This window comes from Chenopodium album, chromosome 15, assembly GCF_948465745.1.
Source record: "Chenopodium album chromosome 15, dcCheAlbu1.1, whole genome shotgun sequence".
NCBI classification, from domain to species: Eukaryota; Viridiplantae; Streptophyta; class Magnoliopsida; order Caryophyllales; family Amaranthaceae; genus Chenopodium; species Chenopodium album.
In genome coordinates, this window is record NC_137848.1 from 41,213,071 (window position 1) to 41,240,850 (window position 27,780).

General features: G+C 45.0%; 1 pseudogene; it reads left to right on the top strand.

Moving 5' to 3' along the window:
* The first annotated feature begins 1,135 nt into the window (after positions 1-1,135).
* Positions 1,136-27,749, top strand: LOC145581173 (NADPH-dependent aldehyde reductase-like protein, chloroplastic pseudogene; annotated as a pseudogene).
* The last annotated feature ends 31 nt before the right edge of the window (positions 27,750-27,780 follow it).

The window sequence follows — 27,780 nt, forward strand, 5'->3', positions numbered from 1 at the left end:
CAAGGGAATTTTGAAGTGAATTCAGTCAATGTTAGGAAGCTAATTATGAATAATTTTTCACTTAAAAAAGTGTTTTAATAATTTTTTTTTTTTTTTTGCTAATTAAATTAATATTTTTTTTAGCTTATTTTAATAAGAATGGAAGCAGTAAAAAATAAAGGGTACTACTAAATTTAATACTACAAATTATTATTATTATTATTATTATTATTATTATTATTATTATTATTATTATTATTATTATTATTATTATTATACAAACATGCCCACACACTTTCTAAAATGGGTATCTGGGGCAACGCCCGGAACACGTACTAGTCCAAATATAAAATTACTCCCCTAAAACCAATGATAGCTTTAAATCATAAAGCTACAAAATATAAAAATAAAAACTTCAATTCTTACTCGGAAAAGTAAAAATAATAATTGGGAAAGCCTTGGCTATATGATAAACAGAAATTATCACATGATATTTTGGTAAGAAAATCTACAATTTTATCAGGTCATTATCACTTGGAGCCCGCTTTTAAGGAAAAAATTATTGATTTATTGATAAAAATGTCATATGATAAGAGATAATTTATTTTATTTCATAAAAACCGACATGTATACATTTAATATATCTTGTGCTTGCTCAGATTATGTATGAGAGAAAATAGTTTACTGAGATGATTTGATTTATTTTTTTTAAGTATTTGCGTAAATTTAATTAGCAAAGTTCTCAAATAAAGATTTACCATCTCAATTATTGCACCTGGAACTTTAATTTTTAATGTAATGTTTTCACAACTGTTTAGTCCATTTCATGAAAACCAACTGGAAAGATGTTGATTTCCACTCATAATGCAAGTGAGCCTCAGTAAATAAAGTGAATTATTATTGAACACTCCATTATCTATATGTACCCATTATATGTGGTGGTGAAGCAAAGTTTAGACAAAACTCAATACTGCATAATTAAGCTCATATCAATCACCTCATTCTTGATCATCTCTTCAAAATTTCCAATGGCCGAGCTCGGAATCTCCATTATTGAAAACCTCATTGAAGTTACTGGGAGCAATTTGATGTTAAAGTCATTCTTTGTAAGATTCTAGAGTTAGTTTCTCATATGAGCCTTGATGGTACATCCACAATGGAAATGGTGCAAAAGCGATTTCAAGAGCAATTAAAAGGTAAGTACTTGCTTGTTCTTGATGATGTGTGGAATGAAGATTGTGAGAAATGGCGTAGACTCTATAGGTTCTTAATGTTGGGTCAAGAGGGTATTCGGATTGTGGTGACTACACGTTTAGAGATGACTGCAAAAATTATCGGGGAAAAACATGTTCACAAATTGCAAGGTTTGTCTCAAGTTAATTCTTGGCTCTTGTTCAAGTCTGCAGCATTTAACAAAGGTGAACAAGAGAACGTAAATCATCTTGAGTTTGTTGATATTGGGAAGAAGATTGTTGAAAAATGCTATAGCATCCCACTTCTATAAAGGTGGTAGGAAGTCTTCTATTTGGCCAGCCTATACATAAATGGCAGACATTTGAAGAGAGTGGATTAGAAGAAATTGGAAAAGGTGATACTGAAATTATGTCTGTACTTAAGCTTAGTTACCACAACCTTGCACCCTCTCTGAAGAATTGTTTTAGTTATTGTGCCTTGTTTCCCAAAGATTTTTATATGAAGAGGAAGGAATTAATTAATCTTTGGATGGTACAAGGATACATTGTGTCGTTGGATGGAGGTCAAACCATAGAAGATGCTGCAGAGGAACATTTCCTAATTTTGGTTCTTTCAAAACACAAGGAAGGATAAATATGGCGATATTGAGTTCGTGAAAATCCATGACTTGATGCATGATGTTGCTCAAGATGTGGAGAGGGAGGAAATAGGTGCAATGATCTCCAATACATCCAAATTCGGAGATAAAGTTCGTCATGTGTGGTGTTTTTGTCCCTCGGGAGAGTTACGTCACAAAGACTGGTCCGGTGCGATCTGTACTTGCTAAACACGGAGACTCCGGTTGGTAGGAGCTCCGCCTCCGACGATCAAGTTAGTATCGATTGAAAAATATATGAAAAAGGTGCGGAAAAGGTAAAAGTGAGATCTTCTCGGATTTAGAGATCAGGTGTTTTCTCTGACGTGAAAGAATGTAGGGTTGTTGTAATAAATGAATTGTGTCCCCCAAAATGGGGGAGATCTCCCTATTTATAGGGTCATTGGAAAAAGTGCCCTTTATTAGGTCAGGATGACCTAATGGGCTGCACCGCTTTGCGGCGCTCTTGGTAATTGGGCCCTAAAGGCCGTAATTCCATCTGTTATCTAAGGCTAACAAGTGTCAGCTGTTAAGTAGTCCATATTAGACCTGTCCAGGGCTGACACGTGTCCCTCTCTGATTAGGCCACGGGTCTAGGGCATTTTTACCCTAAACATTTTCCCCTCATAGGGGTGACGTGGCAGGCCACAGGGCACCTATGACACGCGTCCCCCTGTGGATGGTGAACAGTAAAAAGACTGTTCACCTTCTGGTAGAGTGATGGGGATGCCCCTGTTTTCACCCTTCTATAAATAGGGTTTTACCCCCCTCCTTCTCCCCCATCTTTGACCATTCTTCAAGTCTAGAGAGAGAAAGAGAGCATTTTTCTAGAGAGAGAGACTCTGATTCCACGTGTAGCTGATTTCTCAAGTTTTTCGTCTTCCTTTTCAGTGGACACAACCGGTCACCGTTTGAGGCTGTTTTCAGAGTTTTTCAAAGTTAAACAAAAGGTAACCGCCTCTCCTCTTCTCAAGTTTTTTACAATTTTTTCGTTTGTGTACATACGCTTTCAAATAAAAAGGGCTCTCCATCGATACACACGGCACTGCCTAAGTCATCAGCCAGTCTCCTGATATGGATGAGTCTAAGACCGGGGATGCCCTTTCTGGACATTCGAACCTACCTTGCTCATCCCCAAATCCCTCCGTCTCTGTGTCTATGCAGGACACGATGGCTAGAGTAAAACAGACGGCTACCAAGCCAAGAATACGGCGTGCTCTGAAAGTGTCCGCCGATGAAGTTACTCTAAATGGGGAGTATGAGGGGTTAGATGAGCGAGCAGGATCTTCTCTGAGTGGCCCCCAACCACTCCTAGTGATGGGATCTTGAGGGAGTCAGGCGGCGAAGAGTCCGCCTCTACCCACAATTCAAATGAAGAGTCAGACGGCGAAGAGGCCGCTGAAATATCCGGATCAGAGGCTTCTAGCTCTGACAAGAAAGATGTTGCTGCTGAGTATTAGCAGCCGGCCAGGGGGCCATCTATGACAAACCCCACGCAGGCAAGCATGTCCCTTAGGGGGATTGCTACTTTAGAGGGCAGCTTTAAAGCTTTAAAGATAAACACCCAATAGGGGACGGTTGGGACATAGTAGTACCGCTTGCGGAGGCGATGGTGGCCTAGGACGATGACATTGCGAACGCCAATAACTATTACGGCTGCTACGAGGCTGTGATTAGAGCTGGCCTCCGCTTCCCTCTTCATAGGGGAATTAAAAGAATTTTGAAGGGGTATGAGTTAGGCGTCTGGCAAATCACCCCCAATTCATCCTAAGTTATATTGCCGCTTGTGAGTTTCAAAATATTGAGCCTAGCTTTGAGGCCTTTGCTCACATGCATTACATGAGCCGGGCTCCAGGTGGATGGGGGCATGGTACACCTTGACAAGTATATGATTACATTGGACAAGCCGTCTAAGTGGACCGGCTGGAAGGAGAAGTTCTACTTGATCTCCTCACCCACTTTAGGCCACAACCGGTTCCTACGCCAGTACAATAAGGACCCAACTTTGCTGGGTATAAAATGCGCCCTTCCTCGCATTCCTTCCAAGGCTTGGGAGCAAATAATAGAGCCGGGGTTTTTTGAGACCACCACTGCCCCTTTGGATGATGGGACTCACATAATTGTACCCAAGAATTAGGTACCTCACTCGGATTTTTTGAAAGATGAGGTGTTTCTCTCCGCCTGTGGTCTTAGCACCATGTTTGAGAGACGTATGTAATTTATTCCGGCTGCTATTTTCTTAATTTTTGCTTTTAACAAACTTGTTGTAAAGTAACTATCCAGCCGGTTTCCTTCTGTAGAAGAAGCTTTAGGAATGGTGGATGTTAACAAGACGCCTGCCAAACCGACTACTCAACTGAGGAAAGAGCAGCTGGAAAAGAGAAAGGCGGCCTTGGACGCCAAACAAGACGAGGTAAGGCCCGCCTACCATGCTTTCTTGCAATTGACTTATATTATTCTCATGTGCCGACTATAACCCCTTTTCCTGGTTTTTACAGAGTGGCAGTAAACCCATCCCCTGCCAAGGTAGGGAAACAAAACCCCCCCTCGACCAACTTCTTCTGCTCAGTCGAACCCTACACACCCAACAATAGGTGGCAAGGGCCCGGTTAGTACTTAAGGCCTTGAGCGAAAGCTCAAGGCCGTCTGCGAAATTTCCGAACACCTCTACGGCGTCGAAAAGTGGCGTGCCACTCGAAGCTACAACCGGTAATGCAGCGGTTGGGTAAGGGGGAACTTCCCAACCTAAGGACCAAGGTAAGAATAACTGCTTTGAACCCCCATGGCCGCTTAACTTTATGAAAGTCAAGACTCGAGCAAGCCCGTCTAGAGATTCATGTAGCAGCCGGCACAACTTAGGTGTCGTCTACGCTGCCCTCTCACCAAGTACTTCTTGTGGTGCAAATGCCTCCAGCAGCCGACCTGATGTACAGCAGTTCGCCAAGCGGATGCTTAGGACCCTCACTAAGTCGGAGAAAGACAAAGTGCCTGGGCTGTAGGTGGTTAACTTCGACCAGATCCTTGCCCTGCTAACTGAGGTAACTTGGAATTTATTTTAAGTACGTTATTCTTCTTGTCCGAATTCTAACTTGTCGTATGTACTCTACAGACAATGCTGAGGGTTGACGGGCTCAGGGTCTCGTTCAGGCGGAAGCAAGAAGAGGTAAATGATGCTAAACAAAGGGCCGAGAATGCTCTCAATTTTGCTCAATATCAAAATACAATGAGTTAAATAAAAATTAAAGCTCAAGAATTGAAATAGGAGGAGCTGATCAAGACCTTGACGGCTGCAGTTGAGGAAGCCAACACCAAAGCCACCAACTTAGAGTTGGAATTAAAAAATTCTAAGTCTGAACTGAAGGCTTTGGAGGCGGTGGACAAGGAGAACCTCTAACTGAAGGAAGAGAACAGCCGGCTCAAAATTGAGATGGTTTAGATGAGGAACCATCACCAGGAGGAGCTGTCCAAGGAGCAAAACCGGCTGGTTTCTGAGAACAAGAAAGATACTGAGGCCAGCCTGAAGCTGGCTTGGGATCTTGTTCACCCAGGGTCTGACTTTGAGTATCTCCGGTTGAGGTATGAATACGCCACAGCGGTGTATGATGCTGAGGTCTTGGAGGAGCAGGCCCCGCCTTCGTTCAAGGAATAGGCCTTAGAACAAGGCATTGAGGTTGCCTCTGATGAGGAAGAAGAGAAGAAGAGGGATCAAACTGATCAAGCCCGGGTTGATCCTAATCTGGTCCAACCCGACCAGACTGAAGCAAACCTCCCAACAGGCCATGACCAGCCGGAGCAAACTCATCAGCCTTAAATTTTCTACAACAGTATGCCAACCATATTTTCTTCGGCCTGCGTGCCACACATCTGTGTATTTTACCGACTAAGGAGTCGAGTAAATCAATGATTTTTATTTTTTGTTTTGACCCGGATGCATATCCGGTTAACATTATCACCCGGCCATTTAGTCGGTTTTAAATTTATGAAATATACCGGCTGAGTCGGTTTTGTTCAATTACTTGTTTCAATTATTACGTTTGTTTTTGCGTTTGAATTTTGCATACATATATATAAACTTGAATTTTTGCCTAACTCTTTGAGAGCATGCGGCAGATGACAAACCAGTTGTACTTGCCCCTAGGCGGCTGTGTGGTTGGTTTCAGTACTTTGTTGATTGATTGGCTTGGGAACTTTTGATACTTTAAGGATTCTGAGATGTTCTCAAGTCAATCAATCATAGTAGTGATTGCCCCAAAACAAGTACACAGTCGTCTAATCATACAAGAAAGAAGCCGTTAGCCTAGACGGTGACATAGTTACACTCAACTTTCTTGAACTCTGCCTAGGGTATTTGCAATCTAATTACGCTCAATGTCCTTTTGCCCCATTGGGAGGACTTTGCATAATTTCGAAAATAATCTAAGTTAGAACTTCGGCCGGTAACCGGCTGATGTCCTTGGACATCTGGTTTTCGTAAACTTAGTCGTTCTTTAGATTATCCTGGTCAGACGGCTATGAGTTGACCAATTAGGTCGTTCAATCTTTGTCGTCTGTATGCGCTTGTAGAGCACTGTGTCACCCGGATGGGAGTTACTCTCTATGACGATTCTACCCGGATGGCCGTCGCCGAACGCCATACTCATGTTGGAGCAGACGAATTTATAAAATTAATTATCATCCGGCCATTAGCCTCGCGTCTCTTATATATTTATTTAGCTACTAAGTTTTTAACTTAGTTTATCATCCGGCTGTCGGCCTCACTTCTCTTGGACATTAGCTACTAAGCTTTTTAACCTAGTTTAAATATAGTTCGTGAAAGTTTACCGTCTGTACATTGTACAGGCGGTGCTTGAAACATTGCGCATGTTAAATAAATAACAGTATCGAAAACAAAAAGCAACTTTTTCATTGATAGGCTTTTTACTTACAAAAATTTACAATCCTTAGAAGTAGTACTTTTTTAAGTTATCTACATTCCAAGTTCTGGGCAGCCTCCTGCCGTATGGGGTTTCCAGGCAGTAGGTGTCGTCTCTTACTTCTTCATAGATCTGATAGAGGCCTTCCCAATTGGGAGTCAACTTTCCTTGCTCACTGGCCCTACTGGTTGCCTCCATTTTTCGTAACACAAAGTCCCCAACTTTCAAGGGTAGTTTATGTACTTTCTTGTTATAGGCTCTAGTCATTCTCGGACAGTAAATCTCATGACGCAAGGCGGCATTGCCCCTACGTTTCGGGAGTGAGTCCAATGCTAGCAGCATGGCCTCCCAGTTTGCCTCTTCATCGTATAGCATGACTCGTAGAGTCGGCTCGTAATGTTCGATGGGCAAGACAGTTTCATCACCGTATACCATGAGAAATGGGGTTTAACCGGTTTCCCCTTTTTCAGTTGTTCGGATGACCCATAGGACGTGAATTAATTCTTCTTCCCATAAGCCACCGGCTCTTTCTATTTTCTTTTTGATGCCGTTTGAGATGAGTTTGTTGAAGGAATCAACTTGGCCGTTTACCTGGGGTCGGCCGACTGATGCAAAACAATGTGAGATCCCTTGATCTCCCAACCAAGTTTTGAGTTGAGGCGTTTCGAACTGAGGACCATTATCAAAAACCATAGACATATGTACCCCAAACCGGGTGATGATGTTCTTCTAAATGAAAGAGATGACATCCTTTTTCTTGATATTTTTAACCGCCTCTACCTCAACCCACTTGGTCAAATAATCCACAGCTACCAAAATGTACCGTTTTCCGCCTGGTACAGGCGTATACGGTCCCAAGATGTCCATGGCGTATGACTCAAGAATGAGCCAGAAGTAACCCTGTCGCCTGGTCCTAACAGCCAGGGATCTGCCGCCCATGTGAGAGGCGCAGTATCTCACATGCAATTCTTCGATAACTTCCTGCCCCTTTCTGGGGTAACATACTTCAATAAAGGCTTTAATTTAAGAAACTTGCCTTGAAGAGCTCTCCATTTCTTATCTCAAAGTTTGCAGCTCCTTTCTTTAGGACAACCGCTTCCTGTGGTGAGTCAGGCAGCATGCCATCTTGCAGGTATGCCCGGATTTCGTCCATCCAGGTAGAGCTTCGTTCAAGTACTCTAATGGGCTCTTCTTCAGTTATACTTCGTTTTTCCATAACTTCCCAGAAAACTGACCGAGGCGTATCACAGGAGGCAGAGGATGCCAATTTTGATAGTGCATCCACTTAATTATTTTCAGACCTGGGTACTTGACTCGTGTAGAATTCTTCAAGTGTCCAGTTTCAGCTTTGACCGCCTGAAGGTACTTGATCATAGCCGGATGGGTGGCTTCAAAGTCACCATGGTATTGGCTTACGACCAACTGTGAATCAGAGCATGCGTCAATTTTTGTTGCCCCAACCGCCTTACACATGCGGATACCGGCTAGAAGGGCTTCATATTCTGCCTCGTTGTTTGAGACCTGGAACTTGAACCATAGTGCATACTCATATTTGTCCCCCTCAGGAGACTGACAGATTATGCCTGCACCACAGCCGTTCATGGTAGAGCTCCCGTCTACATACACTTTCCAAACCTGATCAGGATTGTACGGAGCAACCAGCCTTGTCATTTCGACAATGAAGTCGGCAAACGCCTGACCCCTCACTTCCTTTCTTGGTTCAAAAGTGATCTCAAGACTTTGCATTTCAATAGCCCATTTGAGCATTCTACCGGATGACTCCAAGGTTGTCATTGGCCCTTTGAGAGGTTGGACTGTGTAGACAACAACCAGATGTGCCAAGAAGTAAGGTTTCAACTTCTTGACAGCCATGTAAAGAGCAAGGCTAAATTTTTTAACCATGGGATACCGTAGTTCAGCATTTCTGAGTACATGACTTATGAAATAGACTGGGAGCTGAGTGTCGTCTCTCTCAGCAAGGAGGACGACACTAAGGGCATGATCTGAGACAGCTAAGTACATGTAAAGCATCTCTTTGGGCAGAGGGCTAACAAGCCCTGGCAAAGAGTGTAAATGTTCTTTTAATTTCTGAAGGGCCACCTCAGCATCATCCCCCCATTCAAACCTTGTCTTCTTTCTGATCGCCTGGAAGAAATAGAGGCACTTGTCACCTGACCGGCTGAGGAATCTCCCCAAAGCCACCAGGCAACCGGTAAGTTTCTGGACTTCCCTTATAGTGCAAGGTGACTTCATGTCTATCACTGCCTGTATCTTCTCCGGGTTAGCCTCTATCCCCCTTTGATCAATCAGGAATCTGAGAAACTTCCCAGACTCAACACCAAAGACACACTTCTTAGGATTGAGCATGACCTTGTGCTGCCTGAGTGTGGTGAAGGTTTCTCGGAGGTCAGAAAAGTGATCCGTCTGTTGCTTGGATTTGACTATCATGTCATCAATGTACGCCTCTACATTCCTCCCAATTTGATTAATAAAGACGGTATTAATCATTTGTTGGAAAGTAGCAGGCGCATTCTTCAAGCCAAACGGCATCACAGTATAACAGAATAACCCCTAATCGGTGACGAAAGCCGTCTTCTCTTGATCTTTTTTCCATAAGGGTATCTGGTGGAAGCCTGAGTAGGCATCCATAAAACTTATCAAGGCATGCCCGGCTGTAGAGTTGACCAAGATGTCGATCTTTGGGAGCGGGTAACTGTCCTTTGGACACACCTTGTTCAAGTCAGTGTAATCTACACACATGCGCCAGGTACCATTCGACTTTTTTACGAGCACAACGTTTGCAATCCAATCAGGGAAGTTATATGACCGAATGAACCCAGCGTCTAACAGCTTTTTGACTTCGGCAGATGCCGCCTGACTTCTCTCCTCGCCGTGATTTCTTTTCTATTGCCGGATGGGATTCTTTTTAGGATCCACGACGAGTTTGTGGACAGCGAGATCTGGGCTGATGCTTGGCATCTCTTCCACTTCAAAGGCAAAAATGTCTTTGAACTCTTTCAGCAGAAGGTGCAAGTCTGCACCTAAACTTTCAACGGCAGCCATCCCCACCTTAACAGTTCACTCTGGACGGCTGTCATCTAGAGGAATATCAATGTGATCGCCAGCCGGCTGGGGACGGAGCTCATCTGACCGTTCCCCGGTCAGTGATTGCTATTTCTTCTCTTTCTTCACCTCCACCAACTGATCAGCTTTTCTTTTCTTTCTGGCTGCTGGTGGGGCTGGGTCAGAGTCCTTGACATTGTCAAGGTCTATTGGCTCCTTAACATGACCGGCTGCTGGAGTCGTTGGTTTAACGTCTGAGAATTAACACTCCCTTGCCGTCTTCTGGTCCCCGTTCAAGCATCATCCTTTTCATATTTTAGCAACATGAAAGCTGGGATGAAGACGGCCTTGCACTCGTTCAAAGTGGGACGGCCCAGAATAATGTTATAAGCAGTCAGCTCATCAACCACCAAAAACTGGACGATCATATGTCGCCCTTTTCCCCTCTCCCCCATCCGGAGGGGTAAGTCAATTTGTCCAACTAGGTGCACAACCCCTCCCCCGAAACCAACTAGAGGGTGGGAGAAGTCTCGCAGGTTGTCTAGCTTGTAATTCAGCTTGGACAGACACTTGTAGCTGATGAGGTTAGAGGAGCTACCCATGTCTATAAGGATCCGACCAACCAGTTGGTTGGCGACCTTGCATTCAATGACGATCGGGCCGTCATGCGGTCAGCGGACTTTGCCCCGGTCCTTCTCAGTGATGAGGACGTTTGGGAAGTTTCCACTGGCAAACGCATGTCCCTCATCAACAGCATGGATCATCTTTTTCAGATGATCCTTGGTGCCCCGGATAGTCGGACCATCGCTTGCGAATCCGCCTTCTATGGTGTAGACCGGCTCTTTATCAATGTCCAAGCTACTAGCAGGCTGGGCAGTCTTGGACGACTATCCAGGATTCGTCTTGATAGTCACTCTAGATTTCAAGATTTAAGATTTCAGCACCCCCTTGTCAGCCAGACGGTCCAACGTCCGCTTGAGGCTATAGCAGTCGTTGGTGTCATGGCCAACATCCTCATGTAAGTGGCAGTATTTATTTTTGTTTCGCGACTGGACAGAGCTCTTCATGGGATTCGGCTTCTCAATGGTCAGCCGATCCATTATCTCCATGAGGATGGAGTAGTAGTCTTTATTAAACTCGTACTTTGGGACGTACGGTTTGAATTCTTTCTTTTTCTTCTAGGTCGGCTGATCAGAATCATCAACCGCCCAAACTTCTTTCCTCTTTTTGCTCTCTTCAGCTTTCTGAGTCGGCTGAGCAGACCGACTCCTTTTTTTTTGTCAGACTTTTTGGAGTCTGACTGATGGCTAGACGAGTAGAGATTGGTGGCTTGAATAAAGCTCTTCGCCTTTATCAACGCCTCTTGGAGGGTGAAGACCCTCTTCCAGACGAGGTCAAACTTAAAGGTTGACCTATCCTTCAGACCCTTGAAGAAGTCTGTATAAGCTACCTCGTCAGATAGCCCTTGTATCTGGATTCTCACCAGATTGAACCGCTTGGCGTAGGAGCGGAGTCCTTCTCTCTCTCCCTGCCGTATGGTGCTCAAGTCGAGACTTGTTTTCTTGGCATGGATGTTCATCGAGAAGTTGGAGGCAAACAGGAAGGCAAGCCTCCTGAAGCTATCAATGCATCCGGCTGGCAGGTTGTCAAACCATTATTGGGCTATGCCCTTCAAGGTAGCCGGGAAGCATCGGCACCACATAGCATCCTCCAACCCCTACATGTGCATAAGGTTGGTGTAGTTCATGAGGTGGTCCTCAAGGTTGGTGGTACCATCATAGGCACCAACTAAGACATTCTTAACCTTGGCCGGCTGTGCCGCCTCGGTTATTTCCTTGGTGAATGCAAAGGTTTGTTCACCAAGTCTGAGCAGATGGAGCTGCCAGTCTAGGGGTTGGACATTGTGTGCCGCCTGACCTCCGAAGAGGGCCGGCTGCATGAATGGTGGGACATACTACCTTTATGGCATTTAAGGCACATACGGGACTGCCCCAATCATCTGAGGGCCAGTATGGATGGACTTGCCGCCTGTATGGCTCTCATGCAAGGATTGAGAATTCCTTACGGATGTATTTTTGAAGCTATCTGGAAAGCTTGATGTAGAGGCTGACTCAGACAGTTGCTGGCTACGGTTGTGCTCGATGATGTGTCGAGCATCGGAGAAGGTTTTCTTGCTTCCATCCGACTGAACAACTCGGATGACCTTCCTTTTGCCCTTCTGGAGCAGAAGTATCTTGGACCAGTCAATGGCAGGCGTAGTCTTCTCCTTTGGATGTGGAGTAGGCTGCCTGTCTCTGACTGACTTTCTCCTCTCAGCTTAAGGAGTCTTTTTGGCCGAATGACCCTTGCTAGAGCCAGTCGTCCTCTTGTTGGTCAGGTCCTTGATTTCACCATTAAAGCTTGTCATGAATTTCATGAGTTCATCTCGGGTGACTAGAGCCTGGCCCTACGCCGCCTGGGTATTCCCAAGCAGTGGTCCAATAGACCTGCTGGTACCAGCTTCGTTGTTGCCTTGTTCCAGCCTATCTCTGGGACGGAGGCGCTTTGAGATGAGTGACCCATCAAGGGCCACATAAGTTTCGACGTCGCAGTCGTTATCTGAATCTTGGTCCGTGTGGACCTCCTCGGCCGGTTAGGATCAGGTGGCAGTGCAGAATCTTGAACCATCTTAGAGGTATTCTCCCCACAGATGGGGCCAAATGTTTTGGGTGTTTTTGTCCCTCTTTAGACATACGATATCATATGGCTTATATTCATATAATAGTGTACTTTTTGTATTTTGTTTGTAAATAGATATCTATGTTATTATTGACTTGACATTATTTTTATTGAATCTAAATTATTTTTACTGAACTAAAAGTACTTTTACCAAAATAAAATTAGTTTTACTAGTTAATACAAAAACTTATTTTTAATGATTCTCTAATTTTTTTAAAAAAAAATTAAATAAAAATACATTTTTAATGCTGCTAGCCACACCATCTGACCGGACAAAGTAACCCTTATCAAACTGACCGAGTAACCCCGGTAATACTAACTGAGTAACCTCTAACATTAACTAAGGGCATCAACTGATTTATTGAAGTGAATTAAAATGATTGGAGCTGAATTGAACTTAACTTAACTTAACAGAAAATAAGATGAAGAGAACAAGCCCTAAGTAACCATTATCTATATCACAAATTGAGTAACCACTATAACACTGACTAAGTAACCCCTATAGCATGCACTAACGAAGTAACTCTTGTGATTTTAAATATGTTATAAATGGATCTTATTTTAAAGAAATTTCTAAAACGAATTTGATGATGGAAATAGAATTGAGTTATAAGATATTTATTAAAAGTTATGATTAATTTTGTATATATGAAATATTAGAATTCTATTGATAATAAAACTCTATACAATTATTTTATCTTACAAAATCTATCCAATAATCACTTACTTAGCATCATATGTGTCACAATAATTCCTATTTGTTGCATATGTGGTTCGACACTTGGCGAAAAACTAGAATGCCAAGTGTTGCTCTCTTGTGGCCTGGTTGCGAGACCAACTTTATTTATTAGTGATATAATATTTCGAAGGGTTTTCCATCAGATCCTACTAGTGAAAAGCCCTAATTTAAGTTTTTTTAAATTTATTATTTTTTTACTTTTTGTTTTTGTTTTTAACTTAATAATATGGTTCCTTCGTTTGAGATGAATTTGTATCCCTCAAAAGAAAAGGTTTTTCCTTTGCAAAAGAAAAAGGTTTTTCACTTGCAAAAGAAAAGGTTTTTTCGATCTCTTTCAAAAAAAACAAGGTTTTTCGACCTACTTCTAAAGGCAAAGTGTTCAATGTGCTTTAAATAGTATTAGGATATGTGGGGTTAAGATTGTTGTTGATTGCTCGGATTCATGTTACAAAACAATTACAAGAATTTTCTTCCTCCCAAAAATACGAAGCTACAACGGATCCACTTATAAAGTTGTATGAGATAACGAATCAATAATGTGTCGAATTGTTATATCAATGTATTTCTAATCTTAGTCCTGTTAAAACACTTTTACGAAAGCTTTATTGAAAATGCGAGAAAACATCAAAAAAGAAACAACTACTTTTTGGTTTTAACTCTGCAACATAGACGAAATAAGAAATTGCCTTACTGGTGAATTCTTGTTTGATTTTGTTAGATCTATTTTCTTTGTAATTGTCAATTGTAATGTCATATTGCCTTTGGGGATTTATTTAAATAAAGGAAAATGTTATACATAGCCCTAAGGGCTACATATAAGCATTAAATTTACACTTGAAAATCGTAAAAAGTTGAGAAATCATAAAAATATAAACACTAATAACACTAATTTACGCAAGTTTTTATCATTAATTCCTAATTTTATACAATTTCCAAGAGTATATTTAATGCTTATATATAGTCCTTAGGGCTACATATAACATTACCCTTAAATAAAAATTACTCGTATTAGATTTAGACATGATAACCACACCAATAAATGAATTCTCTTTTTTATTCTCAAGATAAATGAATTCTCTTTGGGCCACCATTTTAGCCATATTGAGTTAAACTTCAATAGAAAATAACTTATTGGAGTTCATGATTGATGAAATGTTGTCTCTATTAACTTTTCATTTTCATTTTGGAAGATTACCCAATTTCTTTTACATATAGGCAATACATCATGTTCTCTATAATTCCATGACTTTTCCTAATAGTAGTCGTAATAACCCAAAATTCCAATTACCTACTCGTATCAAACACATGCACAACGGAGAAAGCATTAGCGCTGCCAACCTGCCATCAACACTAACCTACCCGACTAAACTTCTCAAACTCTCTTTTCCTAACCTATATTAAAAAAAATTTACAACAATTAAACATAACACATGAATTTTTAGGCTTTTTAATAAAATTAAATTTAAAAATGAAGTAGTAGAGTATTATGAAAATATATATTGAGATTATTAATCCAAAAATTTACTTAGTATTTTTTTTTTTTTTTGAAACCACGTAACCATAGTTTCATATATATATAAGTAAAACAACCATACTTGTAGGATCTGTTTTATAGGTCGTACCTCTGAATCCTTAGCCTCTAAGGAGACAGAAAACTAAGTCTGGATGGGTGATGATTTATGTCCGATATGATCTGAGTGTGACTATCAGCTATATATATATATATACATATATATATATATATATATATATATATATATATATATATATATATATATATATATATAGGGATGGGATCTAATGAGAAGGGATCTTAAAATGAGAAGGAATCCTAACCATTCAAATTATTTAATGCAACGGCCATGCAAAACTTGGAAATATGCCCAACAAAAAATTAAAAACTGACCAAGATGAGATTGAAAACCCCGATTAATTGCTGCTACCTTAATTTGTTTTATGGACAACTCTATTTGCTGCTTACTTCTTCCATGGACACAACTTCATGACTTTCATATTTTTCACTCCTCAAATCTCCCACTTCTTTTCAAAGCTTTGAATATGAATTTTGGTGATTTATCAAAAATCCTAATTTTATAATTGCAAAATTTAATTTCTTGCTCTTGGTTCTTATTCTAATCTGGAAAAAGTTCTCGAACAATGTCGTCAACGACGCCAAAATAACTAGGTACAGAGTAAAACATATTACTCCAATAGTCTTTTTTAAGTGGTTGTATTATTTTACCAGATGGTATGTAATTCACAATTGTAATTAATTAGTATTCTTTGTTGCTAAATTTCGCGTATCTAGTTGAGAAGGATGCACATTTAGCTTAATACTTGCAAGAACAGAAGATGAGGGAGAGAATCGAAGAGACTCTTAGGTGAATGAATAAAAAGGAGTAAATATTATGCATATTTTGAAGTAAATTTTTGCATATTTAGTAGAAAAATCATGCACAATTAATATCAGTTTTCTTTCGATTGAACACATGTAGTAGCATCTTAAGGTAAACAGAGGATGAGGAAGAGAGATCAAGAAGTAGACTCTCTTAGGTGAACGAATAAGTGGAATAAATATTATGCATAGTTAGAAGTAAAATTATGTATATTTTGTTCAAAAGTTACGCACATCGAATTTGAGTAAAAAATATTTGCACATTCGGCTCAAAAAATATACACATTTAGGAAGAAAATTATGCACATAAAATCCTTCTCATCCTTCTTGTTTAGGATAATTTTACCCCGCCATGTGGACCAACCAGAGGGTGACACGTGTCAGCCCCAGGGTGGTCCAAAGTGGACCTATCCCTGCTTGACACGTGTCATCCCAGATATTTGGAGGATGACGGCCTTCAGGCCCAAATCCCGAGAAAGTCGTAAAACGGCGCAGCCCACCACTGATTAGGGTTCTGTGACCTAATCAGGGGCATAATTCCCAAGGACCCTATAAATAGGGAGATTCCCCTCTTTTGGAGGGCACGTTCTACCATTTATTACAAACTATCCCTTTGATAGAGACAACTGAGCTTGGAACCCGAGCAGATCCCCACCTAAATTTCCGCACCTTTTTCTCTCCTTTCAAGTTACTAACTTGATCGTCGGAGGCGGAGCACCTACCAACTGGTGTCTCCATTTGTCTTGCAGGTACAGGCCGCACCAGACCAGTCTTCGAGCTGTAACTCTCCCGAGGGACAAAAACACCCAAAACATTTGGCGCCGTCTGTGGGGAGAGTACCTCAAAGATGGTTGGAGAGTCTGTACCCATTCCTAATCTTACAACCGGTTATACAACCGGAGAACCAAGAAAACCCTCAACCGGCACCTCAGCCGGGAGGTTCTGGAATTCCTCAGTCGTTCCCTCGGCCTCCGCCTGAGGTCGTCACTGAGGATGAAGCTGATGATGAAGATGATGATGACGTGGAGACCTATACCACAAAGGATGGGTCCTTCGTGTCTAAGTACAAGCGTTCCAAAGATAAATTGGAGCGCAATCTTGATCAGGCGGGCCCAAGCAGGCGCCCCTCTGGAAGGCCAAAAGAGGAAACCCAGAAGGCCAAAGGTCAAGCCCCAGTCACCCGGGATGAGCTCATGAAATTCATGACCTCTTTCAAAGGTGAAATCAAGGCCATGATCAACAAAAACAAGGCAGGCTCTAGCAAGAGTCCGCCGGCTAAGAAGTCTCCCACTCCTGGGAAGAAAAAGCCCGTCAAGGACAGGCGTCCAACTCCCCATCCCAAAGACAAAGAAAGGGAGAAGGAGAGGATGGCCTTCAGACTTGACTGGTCGAAAATTCTACTGCCTACTGGTCCTCAGAGGCAGCCTCGGCATGAACAGCCGGGGACCAGCAAGAAAACAGCCTCCGACGCTCGACACATCATCGAGCGGAGGAGAAACCAGCAGCTGTCTGAGTCAGCCTCTACTTCGAGCTTTCCAGACAGCTTCAAAGAAACTTCTGTAAGGAACTCACAGTCCTTACTTGAGAGTCGGACAAGCGGCAAAACCGTCAATACCGAACCTCAGCTAATGATTGGGTCTGTCCCATATGCGCCTCAGGCGCAGTATGGGCAATATGGCCTACAGTTCATGCAACCTCCTCCTTTTGGAGGACAGGAGGCATACACCCCCGTCCAGCCTTTGGACTGGCAGCTCCGGCTGCTCAAGCTTGGTGAACAACCCTCTGCGTTTGCTAAGAATATAACCGAGGCGGCTCAGCCGTCCAAGGTTAAGAATGTGTTGGTGGGCACCTATGATGGTACCACCAACCCAAAAGACCACCTAATGGCATACACCAACCTCATGTGCTTACAGGGTTGGGACGATGCCACCTGGTGTCGATGTTTCCCGGCTACACTGAAGGGCATTGCCCAACAGTGGTTTGGCAACTTGCCAGCCGGCTCAATTGATTTCTTCAAGAAGCTAGCCTTCTTGTTTGCCACCAACTTCTCAATGAACATCCCTGCTAAGAAAACGAGCCTTGATTTGAGCACCGTTAAGCAGGGTGAGAAGGAAGGGCTACGCTCATATGTCAGGCGGTTCAACCTGGTCAGAATTCAGATCCAGGGACTGTCTGACGAGGTAGCTTTTACAGACTTTTTCAAGGGTCTGAGAGACGGGTCGGCTTTTAAGTTCGACCTTGTCAGAAAGGGGGAATTTACGCTACATGCGGCCCTGAGGAAGGCGGAGAGCTATATTCAAGCTACCGACCTCTGCACGCCTAGTAGTCAGTCAGACTCAAAGAAGTCTGACAAACAAAAAGAAAGTCGGTCTGCTCAGCCGGCCAACAAAAAAGAAGAGAGCAAAAAGAGAAAAGAAGTTTGGGCGGTTAGTGATTCTGACCAGCCGTCCCAGAAGAAAAAGAGAGAGTTTAAATCGTACGTCCCCAAGTACGAGTTTAACAAAGACTGCAACTCCATCCTCATGGAGGTAAAGGACCGGCTGTCCATTGAGAAGCCGAATCCAATGAAAAGTTTCGTCCAGTCGCGGAACAAAAATAAATTTTGCCAATTCCATGAGGAGGTTGGCCATGACACCAACGACTGCTTTAGTCTACAGCGAACGTTGGACCGTCTAGCTGACAAAGAGCTTCTAAAGTCCTACATTTCTAAGTCCCTAGCTAGGGCAAAGAAGAAAAACAAGGGTCAGTCCCCCAAGACTACCCATCAGCCTACTAGTAGCTCGGATACCGACAAGGATCCAGTCTACACTATAGCAGGCGGATTTTCATGTGGTGGCCCTACCATCCGGGGCACCAAGAGCCATCTTCGAAAGATGGACAAGGATGATGATGATGAGCAGGCGTCTGCCAGTTCCACCTTCCTTGACGTCCTCATAACTGAGAAGGACAGGGGCAGCGTCCGCCGTCCGCATGACGACCCGGTCGTCATTGAATGTAAGGTTGCCAACCAGCTGGTTGGACGGATCCTTATTGACACTGGCAGCTCGTCGGACATTATCAGCCTCCGGTGCCTGCAGAAGCTGAAATACAATGTCAGCTGCATGCATCCGGTCACCCACCCCTTGGTTGGTTTTGGGGGTGGGATGGTCTACCCAGCCGGAAGAATTGACTTGCCCATCCGGCTGGGAGAAAAAGGCCAGGGACGACATATTGTCGTCAGATTCTTGGTCGTTGAGGAGTTGACCGCCTACAATATCATCCTTGGTAGGCCAACCCTCAACGAAGCCAAGGCGGTAATCATCCCGTCTCTCATGCTCATCAAATATGAGCGGGATGATGGCTCTGTTGGTTCCCTGAACGGGGATCAGAAGACGGCTCGGGAGTGCTACCTCTCAGCCGTTAAAGACACTGTGGCCTCAGACGGCCAAGAGAAGGAACCAATAGACCTTGACGATGTCAAGGATGTCAATCCTGCCCCACCAGCCGTTGGTAAGAAAAGAAAAGCGCCTCTGCTGGTGGAGGTGAAGAAAGAGAAAAAATAGCAATCACTGACCGGGGAACGATCAGACGAGCTCCGTCCCCAACCGGCTGGTGAAAACATTGATCTCGTTCTGGACGACAGCCGTCCAGAGCGTACTATGAAGGTTGGTACGGTTGCTTATGCTACTCTGGGTGCAAGCTTGCACCTTGTGCTGAAAGAATTCAAAGACATCTTTGCCTTTGAAGTGGAAGAGATGCCAAGCGTCAGCCCGGATCTCGTTGTCCACAAACTCGCCGTGGATCCTAAAAAGAAGCCCATCCGGCAAAAGAAAAGAAACCATGGCGAGGAAAAAAGTCAGGCGGCAGCTGCCGAAGTCAAAAAGCTGCTAGATGCCAGGTTCATTCAGCCTTGTAATTTCCCCGACTGGGTGGCCAATGTGGTCCTTGTTAAGAAACCAAATGGGACCTGGCGCATGTGTGTTGATTACACAGACCTCAACAAGGCGTGTCCAAAGGACAGTTACCCGCTTCCAAAGATCGACAGTCTGGTCGATTCAACAGCCGGTCACGCCTTGATGAGCTTCATGGATGCCTACTCTGGTTTCCATCAGATACCCCTCTGGAAGAAAGATCAAGAGAAGACGGCCTTCGTCACTGATTTGGGGTTATTCTGCTATACTATGATGCCGTTTGGATTGAAGAATGCGCATGCCACCTTCCAACGGATGATTAATACGGTCTTCATTAATCAAATTGGGAGGAATGTGGAGGCGTACATCGATGACATGATAGTCAAATCCAAGAAACAGATGGATCATCTGGCTGATCTCCGAGAAACGTTCACCACCCTCAGGCGGCATAAGGTCATGTTAAACCCCAAGAAATGCGTCTTTGGTGTTGAGTCTGGGAAGTTTCTCGGATTCCTGATTGATCAGAGGGGGATAGAGGCTAACCCCGAAAAGATACAGGCGGTAATTGACATGAAGTCACCCCGTTTTGTCAAGGAAGTTCAGAGACTAACTGGTTGCCTAGCCGCCTTGGGAAGGTTCCTCAGCCGGTCAGGCGACAAATGCCTTTACTTCTTCCAAGCAATCAGGAAGAAGACCAGGTTTGAATGGGGAGACGATGCTGAGACGGCATTTCAGAAGCCAAAAGAGCACTTGCATTCTCTGCCTAGGCTGGTCAGTCCTCTGCCTACGGAGACGTTGTACATGTATTTGGTTGTCTCAGGTCATGCTCTCAGTGCCGTTCTCCTTGCTGAGCGAGACGGCGTTCAGCTCCCGGTTTACTTCATTAGCCATGTTTTAAAAAATGCTGAACTCCGGTACCCCATGGTTGAAAAATTTGGCCTTGCTTTGTATATGGCATTCAAAAAATTGAAGCCTTACTTTCTGGCTAATCCGGTGGTGATTTACACCGACCAGCCACTCAAGCGGCCAATGTCTACTTTGGAGTCAGCCGGCAGAATGTTGAAATGGGCTATTGAAATGCAAAGTCTTGAAATCACTTACGAACCAAGGAAGACAGTGAAAGGTCAGGCGTTTGCTGACTTCATTGTTGAAATGACCCATCCGGTGGCTCCGGATAATCTTGATCAGGTTTGGAAAGTGTATGTAGACGGGAGCTCTACAAAGAACGGCTGTGGTGCAGGCGTAATCTACGAGTCCCCTGAGGGGGACAGATATGAATATGCACTACGGTTCAAGTTTCAGGCCTCAAACAATGAGGCGGAATATGAAGCCCTGCTAGCCAGAATCCGCATGTGTAAGGCGGCAGGGGTAACAAAAATTGACGCCTACTCTGATTCACAGTTGGTCGTTAGCCAGTAAGAGGGAAAATTTGAGGCAACTCACCCAGCTATGATAAAATATCTTCAGGCGGTCAAAGAGGAGGCTGGGTCTCTTGAGGAGTTTTATTTGAATCAAGTACCCAGGTCTGATAACAACCAGGCGGATGCACTGTCAAAACTTGCATCTTCCGCCTGCCATGATACGCCTCGGTCAGTCTTTTGGGAAGTTCTTGAAAAAAGAAGCATCTATGAAGATCCCATTGGAGTCCTGGACCGAAACTCTACCTGGATGGATGGCATCCGGGCATACCTCTCAGACGGTACACTTCCTGATTCGCCACAGGAGGCAGCCATTCTGAAAAAGCGAGCCGCAAGCTTCGGGTTGAGAAATGGAGAACTCTTCAAGGCGGGGTTTCTTAAGCCTCTTTTGAAGTGTGTAACCCCAGAAAAGGGGAAAGAAGTTCTTGAAGACTTGCACTCAGGATTCTGCGCCTCCCTCATAGGCGGCAGATCCCTAGCCGTTAGAGCCAGACGACATTACTTTTGGCCCACTCTGGAGGCAGACGCCAAGAAGTTGGTGAAGAAATGTGACAAGTGCCAGAAATTTGGCAAACTTATTCACCGTCCGGCTACTGATCTGGCGGTCATCCACAACCCAATCCCGTTTGCAAAATGGGGCATGGACATCTTAGGTCCTTACACGCCTGCCCCAAGCGGAAAGCGTTACATCTTGGTGGTTGTGGATTACTTTACCATGTGGGTAGAGGCTGAGGCGGTAAAGAATATCAAGACATCAGACGTCATCTCTTTCATCTGGAAGAATGTCATCACCCGGTATGGGGTTCCTATGTCCATGATGTTTGATAATGGTCCTCAGTTTGAGACGCCTCAGCTAAAAACTTGGTTGGGAGATCAAGGGATCTCAAGTTGTTTTGCATCAGTCGGCCGTCCCCAAGCAAACGGCCAGGTTGAAGCTTTCAACAAACTGATCTCAGACGGCATTAAGAAGAAAATTGAAAGAGCCGGTGGCTTATGGGCTGAGGAATTAATCCATGTCCTATGGGCCATCCGGACAACAGCAAAGGGGGCAACCGGTGAAACCCCATTTCTCATGGTTTACGGTGCTGAAGTCGTCTTGCCCATTAAACACTATGAGCCGACTCTTAGAGTCATGCTTTATGATGAAGAGGCAAACTGGGAGGCAATGCGCCTGGCATTGGACTCACTCCCAGAACGCAGGGGCAATGTCGCCTTGCGTCATGAGATTTACCGTCTGAGGATGACAAGAGCCTACAACAAGAAAGTACACAGGCGTCCTTTGAAAGTGGACGACCTAGTGTTACGGAAAATGGAGGCAACCGGTAGGGCCAATGAGCTTGGAAAGCTAACTCCAAATTGGGAAGGCCCCTACCGGATTTATGAAAAAGTAAGAGACGGCACCTACCGCCTGGAAACCCCAGACGGCAGGCGCCTGCCTAAAACTTGGAATGTAGACAATTTGAAAAAGTACTACTTCAGAGATTTGTAATGTTTGTAAACAAGATGTAAATTAATGAGAAATTGCTTTTGTTTTCACTTGTTTATTTCTCTGAGTTTGTCACTTGAAAATTAAATTAACGTCTGATTAACGAGAGGCCAATGGCCAGATAATTAAGCTAAGCACAAAACCGCTTAGTGGCTATACAGCCGGTCTCAAACAAGACCAGAAGGCCAATGGCCGGATGGCTGCTTTTCCCATAAATTCGCCTATCCCAACATGGACAAAGGCGTCCAGCGACACCCCTCCGGGTGCAATCGTCGCAGAGAGAAGCCAACCTGCTTACTCTACATACCAATGCAGGCGGCCACAATTGGACGGCTGAATCAGCCATCCATAGCCGTCTGACCTGAACAGTCTAAGGAACAACCAAGTTTCGGAACCCGGATGTCCAATGACATCAGTCGGCGACCGACTAAAGTCCTTACTTAGCATTTTTTCGTTTTAAATTGCATACATCCTCGTTTGGGGCAAAAGAGTTGTGCAATGGCTATACAATCTCTACCTAGACGGTCAACACCGTCTAGATAGTGACTGGAACGCCTGTTAATGTACGGCTGTGCACTTGGTTTAGGGCAATCACTACTGTGATTGATTGACTTACAAACGTATCATGCTCTATGCAGCATCAGACGTTCCCAAGTCAATCAACCAACTCCACTTGAAACCAACCGTATACTTTTGATAAGTTAGGCAGAGATCGCCGCATGCTTTTGATAAGTTAGGCAAATATTGAAAATGCAAAAAATTGAAATGAAATTGAAGTGCAAACACAAGCGCAAAGTAATAAAAACCGACTCAGTCGGTGCATTCATTGAATTTCCACCCAGCCAAACGGCTGTGATGGATTAAATGTTAACCGGACCCCGTCCGGGTAAAGGAAATTGTTTGACAACACGGCCCTACAGCCGGTAAAGATACAAATATACTCGGCACACAGGCCGGAAAAGCAAGTTTGGTGGCATACTGCCGCAGATAAATAAAAAAAAAAAAAAGAAATTGGCACACAGCCGCTGAATTCATTGCCCCGCAGACGGTCCCTCCTGGCCCTTCTCCCCTTCTTCTTCAGTCTCGGGGGCTTCAGGCTCGGGGTGCTCAGTGTTGGCCCAGGCGAGGAAAGACTCAGGCTCTGGCTCACCCTTCTCTCTCAGGTATATCACCTCTTCAGCATATTTGTAAGCCAGAGCCCAGACGCCATAATCCTTGTTTGGATACAAGGCAGCCCAGGCGATCTTCATCATGGCCTCGCTGTCGGCGGCCATCTCAGCTACCAGGCGGTTTTGATCCGCCTGCAGAGTCGCTCGGAAGTTATCCTGAGCTTTGGCCGCCTCCTTCTCCAGCTTGGCAACCTTGCCCTTCAGATCAGTGTTCTCTTTCGAGACACCCCGAAGCTTCTCAAGGTCCTCCTGGGCCTTCTGGAGGTCCTCCCTGAGCATGGGGAGGTCCTCCTCCGCCTGTTTTTGGGCCGTCTCTGCATCCGCCGCCTTCTTCTTGGCCGTCCGCAAGTCCGCCTCCAGCTCTTGGATCTTGGTCGCCTGTGTCATTTGGGTTGCTTTAGTTTCAAGATCGTCAATGATACACGAGTATAAAGCAACATTATTGGCGTCTGAGGCGGACTGCTTGGCCCGTCTTACCTCATCCCGCTTGTGGGTGTAAGGACGCTTGAGCCCGTCTACCCGCAGAAGAGCCTGCAAAAGCAAGCAGGGTTAGCACTGCAGGCGGAGAAAAACTTGGAGAAAAAATGATTCAAAATTATTCAAGTGTCTTACCTCAGCCAGGAGGGACAAGATACGTTCAAGATTGAACGTCTCAATCCCCGGGATAGCATCCTTATCCCGCTTGCTCACAGCCTCCAGCATGGCCTTGGCGTGCTTCTGGACGTCTGGCCAGCGAGGTGATTGATCTGCACCACAATCAGCGTCAGAGTGTGAAACTAAAGCAGCACCAATCTGGTTCCAACCGTCTGAGGATGACGTCTGCTGGGAGTGTGATTTCACTCGCAACGGCCACCCCAGCTCAGGCGGGGATTCAAAAGGGTTCTTACCTGCAGAGCCGGCCAGACGAGAGCCGCTGGCAGGTGCGGTGAACCCCCCGATTGCAGATAGGGGGTTGGCCAGGTCGAGGCCTAGGGAGCCACTCACCTTCTCCGTTCTTCCCCCTATCCGCATCTGAGTCTTCCCGCCTGGGGCGTTGGGAGTTGCGGTGGAGGCTGCCTTTTTCGAGGACTTGCTGGGGTTAGAGGCGGTGGTCTCCTCCCTTGCCCGTTTGAGTTTTTTCTCAAACGTCTTATCCACCTCTCCCCCCTAAGAAAATAAACAAGTTAATGTTAGCAGTCGAAGAAAGCAAACTTTGAAAGCAAACTCAAGAAAAGAGTCAGACGTTTACCTTGGCCCTGAGTTCCCTCGCCTGAGCCTCGGCCAGGTCTCTGCGGATTTGAGCAGAGGACCGTCTGGGAGTCTTCTCGTCTGGCAACATGTTCAACGCTTCTTCTGCAAAAAATAAAAAGGAATTGGTTAGTACATCATTAAAAATGATTCCGATACAAAAGTACTACAGACGGATATTGATTCAGGCGCATACGTCTGGTGAACATGTGCCCTAGCCCGCAGGCGGCTAAGAAGCATTCGTCCCTGAGCCAGGCGCTCTTAGGGATCCAGTTTCTGGGGACTTTTATTGTCTCCCGGGTTGACAGTGTGGCGTCTGTGAGGCCGAAGAAGTCAGCCTCAATTATTTTATCGAAGTCCTCATCCGGGATCCGGGGCAGACAGCATTTCCGACCCAGAAGGTCGGGCTTTATATTGTATTGGCGGAGCTCACAATTCTCCCGCCTGGTTGGGGCCGTCAGCAGGTAGAACCTGTGCTTCCAGCCATCAAATTTGGAGACCTTATCCAAGGTCATCATATATTGAGGAAACGTGGTCAAAGTATACCATGCTCTGTACCCGCCTGGGCTACGGCTAAGATAGTGCATCTTAGCAAAAGCTTCCCAACCGGGGTGAATTCCTTGGAACTCACAGGCGGCAACATACCCTAGAATGTTTGCCCAAGAATTGGGGGTAAGTTGCCAGACTCCGAGGCCGTAGCCTCTCAAGATTGCCTTCACCGCCTGGTGAAGGGGGAAGCGCAGACCAGCCTTGAACGCCGCCTCGTAACAGCCAAAGTAGCCGTTGGCGTTTCGTTCAGTGTCTTCCCAAGAAATGGTGCCGTCTGCAGGAGGCACCCTTATTTTGTACCCGTCTCTTAACGGGTGCACTTTCAAAAAAATTTCAAGGCCTCTTTCCATGAGGTCCCTATCTTTGTTGGAGACGTGGATCTTGTAGGGATCGTCCTTCTCATTCCACCTCTTCCTCTCTTCTTCCTCGCTATCCTCAAGCGGGGGAAGATCATCACTGCTCTCAGAAGAGGAGACGGTAAATCCACTCCCCGTCTCCTCCCCAGATTGGGAGACAGAAGCTGAGGCGGCCTCCTCACCGCCTTGGTCGCACTCGTCCAAAAACGAGTCTGGAGGAGTTGGGGGGCCACGCGGAGGGGATCTCTCCGGAGCCGTCTGGTGTTCTGAGCCAAACGTCTCTCCCTCAGGCGTTTGGCCGCCTGAGCCTTCGCTCCTATAATTCGGATCATGTGCCGTCTGCATAGTCCGAGCCATTGTGTCCTGCACAGACGCGCAAATGGTCGGAATCCAAGCATGAAGGTGGTCCCAACACCCTGAGACGGCACTACCAGTCCTAGACTCAGCTGTTCCTGGTGAACGGCTGGATTCTAACCTAGGTTGTGCCGTGTGTGTTGGTGATGAATCCATTTATTGCAAGAAATATGTACAAGCAGTAAAATGAAAAAGAGCTGAGAGTGTCAGAGACGGTACCTTTAGATTTGAGATCTGAAGGTAGACGGGTCCGCCTGTGTTGAGAAGAATGAGTTTTCTTAAAACTTGCGCTTGACTCAGCAGATGACTTCTGCTCTCTCTTTCAAGATTCTCTCAAAGTTCTCTCTGAAAATTTTTGTGAAACGTACAAAAATAATGAGGGTAAACGGCTATATAAGGAGGGTAAATTAAGGGGTATTCCTGTAATTTACTCAGATGGTGAACGGTAAAATTTTGGCGGTAAAATTACCACCAATCAGAGAGTGACGCGTGTCACAGATGCCACGTGGCGTGCCACGTCACATCTGTGAGGGGCAAATGTTTAGGGTAATTTTACCCCGCCATGTGGACCAACCAGAGGGTGACACGTGTCAGCCCCAGGGTGGTCCAAAGTGAACCTATCCCTGCTTGACACGTGTCATCCCAGATATTTGGAGGATGACGGCCTTCAGGCCCAAATCCCGAGAAAGCCGTAAAACGGCGCAGCCCACCACTGATTAGAGTTCTGTGACCTAATCAGGGCACAATTCCCAAGGACCCTATAAATAGGGAGGTTCCCCTCTTTTGGAGGGCACGTTCTACCATTTATTACAAACTGTCCCTTTGATAGAGACATCTGAGCTTGGAATCCGAGCACAATCATCACCCACCACAATCATCACCACCACCACCAACACACTCCAAGACCGAGTCGCCATCGTAACCGGCTCATCTCGTGGAATAGGCAAAGCAATCACACTCCACTTAGCCTCATTAGGCGCAAAACTTGTAATAAACTATACCTCTCCATCCTCCAAAACCCACGCTGATCAATTCGTCCCTCAAATCAACTCCCTCCCTATTTCCTCCATCACCACCCTATGCGCAATTGCTGTACAAGCCGACGTCTCCGACGAAACCCAAGTCAAAGCTCTCTTCAACACCGCCGAACAAACCTTCAACACTCAACCCCACATCGTCGTCACCTCTGGCATATTCGATTCCAAATACTCCTCACTCTTCGACATCGAAGCAGCCCACTTCGACCGTATTTTCGGTATCAACACCTGGGGTACCTTCCTCTGTATCAAGGAGGCAGCCAACAGAGTCAAGCGTGGTGGCGGGGGAAGAATCGTGACAATGTCATCATCAGTGGCGGGGTCTTCGAAGGAGAAGTATGGGGCTTACGCGGCTTCGAAGGCGGCAGTGGAAGCAATGACGACGATATTGGCGAAGGAGTTGAAGGGGAGTGGGATTACGGTGAATGCGGTGGCACCGGGGCTGGTTGCGACGGAGATGTTCTTTGAGGGGAAATCAGAGGAGATGGTTAAGAAAGTAATTGATAGTTGTCCATTGAAAAGGTTGGGGAAGGTGGAAGATGTTGCATCTCTTGTTGGCTTTTTGGCTAGTGATGCTGGTGAATGGGTTAATGGTCAGATTATTCGAGTTAACGGGGGCTATGCTTGAGGCCTTGAGTTATATACTTTTATGTGTTCGG